Genomic DNA, 6398 nt, shown 5'->3' on the forward strand with positions numbered 1-6398 from the left:
CTAATGGATCCTGAACACACTGTGTTTGTTAGGGCGAAGTTAATCAGCATACAGGTTAAATTAACAGAAGCGGATGAAGTCAAAGGAAATTTCCTTGACGTTGTTTGTCGTGAATTGGCAAATTAGTAGAACCTCTATCACACGACTAAAACTTATACTTACTATGTATATATCAATGTTTGGAGGTATATGTCAAATAGGAACTTTTAATTAATGTAACAGGACAACCAAATATTACGAAAGATGACCGTGAGGTCCAAGGCATCAAATGTTTTCGCCTGCTCGAACACTGGATGCGGATAGACGCAAGTGTGCGGGTTTTCTGTGCTTGGGTTGTCCTGTGTATGTAGCGACCGTGCGACAGGCTGATCCCCGTCCAAGGAGTGCCACTAACCGTCTGTAGGATCCATGATTTCAGATTAATTCCGAACAAAAAAAGGCCCGAGGGCCTAATCCGTCAATGGAAGAAGAAGAAGAAATAAAAAGAAACGAAGAACAGAAGCGACTATCTGCTCGCACAGCCTGTAATTCAAGGTTAGAAGGCATCATGCTAGATGGGCATCTCTTGTACTGTAAAGCGGAAAATAACTGAATGTCCTCATGTCCTGGAAAAATGCCAAGAAAGAGAATAGGCAACTGAAAAGTTTAATAGACAGCCAAATGTGAAAGAAAGGGGGCCTAAAAAATGCATAAAGTAAGGCAAAGTTTAAGTGCACTGAATATAAATAAGGAAAAATGAAAATAAATTGGGCGTGAAAATCGTAAAAGTAGCATAAGGGTCAAGGTTACTGAGGAAAAGTGAGTGAAAAAAAAATGTAGGCTGCGCAATACATAAGCTCCTCTAAAGCAGTCAAGCAAATGAAAAACAAAAATAAGGAACAGAATTATTTCTAGAGCAACGGTGATGGAACATGAGCTTGAAATAATTACTGCGGTTCTATTTTCTCCACGGGTGTGAACCTTGGTCTCTCATATTAAGGGAAGACCGCAGATCGAGGATGTTTGCAAATGCGGTGGTGAATAAAATATTTGGACCTAAAAGGGAAGAAGTAATAGGGGGTGAGGAAACTCGATAATAATGGGCCCCATAATGTATACTTTTCACCATTGTCAGTAGAGTGACCAAGCCAAGAAGCATACGATGGCCGCTGTATGCAATGCAGATGGAAGGTGTGAAAGAGATTTTATTCGGAAAATCTTAAGGGAACTGGCCATTTGAGAAACCTACACATATATAGGATATTTAAAAAGTTGAGGAAATATATTTTAAGGATGTGTATTGGATTTATCTGTCCTGTAATAGAATTCACTGTCGAGCTATTGTGAACACGTTAATGAACCTTCCAGTTTCACAAAATACTTGACTAGCTGAGCAACTATTAGACCCCCTAAAAGGTGTCTGATTCGTGAAATTAGTCATATTCGTCCTTCATTGTTCTGAATAGTAGTGCGAAAAGGTTTCTAATACTCTGCAATTGATATTTCATTCTGTGGAAGCAGGAAAACTAATATTGGTACATAATGAGTTTATGAATTTGTTTTAATATTTTTCATGTCACTTCTGCTGCAAAGAACCGGAATTTGAAACCAGTTTCTTCCTATAGTCTTTCCCAAGGACAAGCCGAGTAACACTGCCTCGTTTATTCCCGTTAGTCATAAGCCTTCTCACATTAAACTTGATTTTTAAAACCTTCAAAAATTGTAAAAGTCAACATCTCTTCTACATCACTGTTTTATGCACAATACATGTTTCGACCAACATTTGTCATCTTCAGGTGTCTCTAAAATTGCTGATGAAACTGCTGCGTTTCCGTCGGCAAGTTCAATTTTTGGGGATATCCCACATTGCCTAACCGCTCTGTTCAATCCCATGAAGGAGCCAAACAACACTAACATGTTGCCTGCCCATTTACGCATGCGTACACGTACATTACATATATTCCACTGATCCAGAGTTAGTAAAAATGGCCGTAGATTGTGAAATACACGTAAGACATAAAAACAGAAAAAACATATATTTACAATACAGCTGAAGCTCTCACATAAGGCTACACAGAGGTTACACATAAAGTATTCAAAAGTACATCCACGCAAATATATATATATACTGTGAACGTAAGCTATTTAGACAAACCTTTAAAAGAATGATTAATTTTTACATAGAAATCCGTCAACGAAGTAGAGTGGGTGTGCATTTAAGTCTCGGTCTAGTGACACTTTAAATTGTTCCTTTCCTTTTATACGATTCTGAGACTATATGGTAGATTGTTGAAAATTGTTATGTCAATATAATGTGCGCTTGCCGATCACGGTAGCCGAGCGGTCTAAGGCATGCACTGTCTTCGTTCGCATGCAAACCGGGATCGTGATTTCGAATCCCACTCAGGGCATGGATGTTTAGTTGGTGTGTGTGCGTTTTTCTGTGTTTGTGTACAGGTAGAGGCTTTGCGACGAGCTGATCACCCGCCCAATGAGTCATATCGAATGTGTAAGATCTAGAAAAACCGAAGTGAACGGAGAAGTTCATGGAGGTAGGCCTAGGACCACTAGGGATGTAGGGCCAATGAAAAAAAAAATAATGTGCGCTTAACTGCAAACATGGGAGGTTAGCAACTTATCTGTGAAGATGGTGCTTGTTTCTTGAATTAACACTGTGTACAGCTGAATTAGTCTCAAAATATTCTTGGTTATTTATAATGCAATTTATTAATTAAGAATATTATTCACACGGAAGATATAAGGTCTCTGATCTCATAAACACGAGTAGACCTCTACAGGAACTCTGAGGTTTCGCACTCATCACGATTCTAACAGTTTCCTTTTGAAATGTAAATACGAGGGACAACCAGTAAATAGGTCACAAATGGATATAAAATGTATAACATATGATATCCGTACCTGAAAAAAAATTAATTTCTCGAAATATCCTCCACACGTGTCCCATCGCTTTACCAGTGCGTCGAAACCCTCAGCATAAAAGTCCTTTTGACTGTTGTCTCAGCCACTTCCGCACCTGGTCAGGCATCATCTGCGACTTTCGAACGTCCTTGAGAGAATTTCTCGACCGAGTTGTGAACCGCTTTATGCGACAAACACTTCCCAACGTAAACAGGAAACATTTCTGTATGAATATCCTTCACATTGAGTTCTTTTTCCCATAAAAACGCACAACAGAATTCTGCTCTTCGGCAGTACACACAAGCACGCTCGCCATTTTGACAACTGAAACCAGACTGAACATGCGCATGCGCGTCTACTACCTAAACTGTCATGAAACTGAACTGAGGTGCTATATAGTGATAAACATAGAAAACTTATTACGTAAATTACGGTTGTTTTACTTCCATTTGTGATCTATTTACTGACTCTCCCCCGTAACTTTCTTGCTGTCAGATGAATTATCCAAGAAAATTATTCAATGCTTCATAAGAGAGTGAAAGTAGGCTAACTAAATTGATTATATTCTGCTGAATTCCAATGGTCAAGCCAAATAACAATGAAATGTCTGCCAACCCTGTTCCAAATATTCAGCACTTGTATATTCTAAAGGGTTCTGACGATGGTGGATGACACACAGAATTACTGGGTTTTTGGACTTTTTCCATCGTCCGAAATTTTAGGTAATAGAGGACACGACGTTTCGGAAACTGGATATGTTTCCGTCTTCGGGTGAGAAAGGGAGACACCTACTTAGTTGGGCCCCTTAGAAAAAGAGCTGCTCTTTAGGACAGAGGCTGTCATCTACCTTATCAACATTCACAGGTTTTTAATTTAACGTTCATAAATATTAAATTCGCTATAACTTTAGGAAGCTGCACATAAATTTCAGACGTCTAAGCTAGGAGCTTCGAAATGTTTTCATTCCAACATACGCCAGGATCAAGAGATTCTTGATGAACACTTACCACTTCTCTTCCACTGCTGGAATTTGTGGTATAGGAGACAGGAACAAACGCAACAGACGCAGCTAAGCACCATCAGGGTGAGCACGACGCCTACCCAGATGTCTGCCAGAAACTTCTCGTACTCCTCCTCACTATATCTCGTCCCTACTTCGGGTATTACTGCTACATCGTCCACCTCCGTTACATAAACCGTGAAGTTGTGTTGAGTTGGGTACAGAGCATCTGCCATTGTTCTGCAATCGCGTATTAATACACCAAGTAAACAAATAGTTCTACTCTTAGCTATTCTTTCTTAATGTCCCTTTTATTTGTTCTTCTCTGTTATCACTAAAAATTGCGCAACAATAGCAGCTAGATACGATTTAAATAAAGCTTCTTCGTTTGTATTTACACACTGAATACCGAATTCTGCCACCAGTTTTCATTATTAAACAAATCCACAAGGTTCAACCTGTTCCCAACATTGCACTACAACAGCTGGTACAGAAGAGATGCTTTCCGGCACGTTGTCAAACAATTATTGGGGGCATGCTACACACGCGCACAATAACCACAGGTGCACACAGTTCACAAGTTCACTCCAAATAGGCGCCTCCATTCGGTACGGTTGTTGTTAATGTTTAGAATCTCCTGTCATTTCCCGATGAAGAAATACCAAGGTATCTACACGAACTTTACTACTGCAATGAAGAACTTGTGTGTCATCTGAAGGCGTTTATGAGTAAAGAGTTACATCAGCGTTTAAAAATTCCTCCTTCATGTTGCACAATAAAACAACGTAACTCAAAGAATACAGGTAAAATTCCTTGTAATGGGCGCTACACGGTAAATGAATGTCTCTCACAAGTCTGCAGGTAATTACTAAGATTGTGACACTTGTAACAAAAGAAGAAAAACGTTTCTTCGAAACTGAAGCAAGAGACTGATGCCTAACATGGTAATTAATATTTCACAGAAGTGGTGCAATGCAGATATCCAAAATTGAGAACTTAACGGCCACCAATGAGCGGTACTGCCGTCTGTCCCGCACTACCGAGGAGAAGTAACTAACGCCTCGAGTCAGGTTGCTATTGTGACTGTCCAGCCAGGACGCTCACCGTTATATACACGTGTCCGTTAATTTGTTAGTTGGGGGCAAAAAAGGAAGCGCGCGCTGGCATGGTATGTTCACTGTCAACTGTTAGCATCTTCTCCGCCAACCGCAGAACTTCTCCACTAGACTCTCCTCCTTTCGTTAGTTTGTTAGCAGTTAGCAGAACACAGCTGTTGCCTTCCTCCCCCCCCCTTTTGCACCTTTCCATCGCGTCGGACTGTGATCTGTCTTGACGGACTTCCGTAAGGCAATACTGGCCTTGTGGCTACAGCATGTGCCCGCCATTTTAACTTCCAATGATCTCTTTGTTTCTCTTTGGAGGAAACTTACGGTTGGTTATGAACAGTTTATGGCCACCACGTAGTCACACAAAACACTGTCCGATCGTGACGAAACGCAGTGCTCGTTCTGCAAAACGTCACACTATTTTACATCAAGGTTAATGACTTACTGCAGGCCTGTTTGTTAATACGTGTGTTTCACAATCACAATGCGGGGGTGGGGCGAGGAATTTCACATTATAAGATTAAATATACGGATAGAGAGCCAGGCGGACATCATGCATTTCGTATATGTATACTTTTCGTGAATGAGAAGCAGGCATGAATCTGTAAGATACGGCCGTAGTCTCTTTTAAGGAACTATCCCAGCATTCTCTCGGGAAAACCAAGGAAAAGTCAATAAACTGAGTAACTTCACCAAGATTCGAAATCAATACCTCTCGAATCATCCTACAAGACTAGAGCGTTACCCCATTTTCGTGTGGCTTGACTGCCCCTGGGCGACTGGAGGAAAGAAATAAATAAACGTACCTGTAGACCCTGTAGACTACACTCGACGGCTACGGGCGATCATATACTCGTACTGTGTGTATTACAAACAGAAATTGACGAAAATCGAGAAGATAGAACAGAAGGCTATGGAAATATAAAGAAAGTCCAGAAATAAAACAAAGAAAGAAGGAAAAGAAGAAAACAAACAAGGAAAGAAACGAAGTATAAGATAAATGAAAGCAAAAATAAATCAAACAGGGAAACAAAGACGCGAAAGAGAAGGGAAGCATGAAAGGGAAGTTAGATGTGGACCAAAAAAATAAGAGCAATAAGTAATAAGAAAATGAAATGATGAAAAGTAGCGTGTGAAGAAAGAAAGGAAGAAGAGACAAGTAAAAGAATTAAAAGCGAAAAAGTGAGGACGAAAAATAAGCAATAAAGAAACAAAGGCGGAAATAAGAAATAGATAGATAGATAGATAGATAGATAGATAGATAGATAGATAGATAGATAGATAGATAGATAGATAGATAGATAGATGGCCGCGCCATAGCTCAAGCGGTTAGTCGCTGGCTTCCCACCGCGGCGGCCCGACTTCGATCCCGGATCTGATCAAGTGGGATTTGT

At 40.2% G+C, this 6398-nt stretch overlaps 1 protein-coding gene across 1 annotated transcript in view; it reads right to left on the reverse strand.

Moving 5' to 3' along the window:
• LOC111861494 (transcription factor GAGA) overlaps nt 1-5144 on the reverse strand; it is a 31586-nt gene extending 26442 nt beyond the window's left edge. Inside the window, exon 1 of the mRNA XM_033750343.1 lies at nt 3906-5144. The gene's annotated coding sequence lies outside the window, so the exon portion shown is untranslated. The remainder of the gene's footprint in view (nt 1-3905) is intronic.
• Between the last annotated feature and the right edge of the window lie 1254 nt (nt 5145-6398).

Source organism: Cryptotermes secundus, unplaced genomic scaffold (assembly GCF_002891405.2).
Source record: "Cryptotermes secundus unplaced genomic scaffold, Csec_1.0 scaffold793, whole genome shotgun sequence".
NCBI classification, from domain to species: Eukaryota; Metazoa; Arthropoda; class Insecta; order Blattodea; family Kalotermitidae; genus Cryptotermes; species Cryptotermes secundus.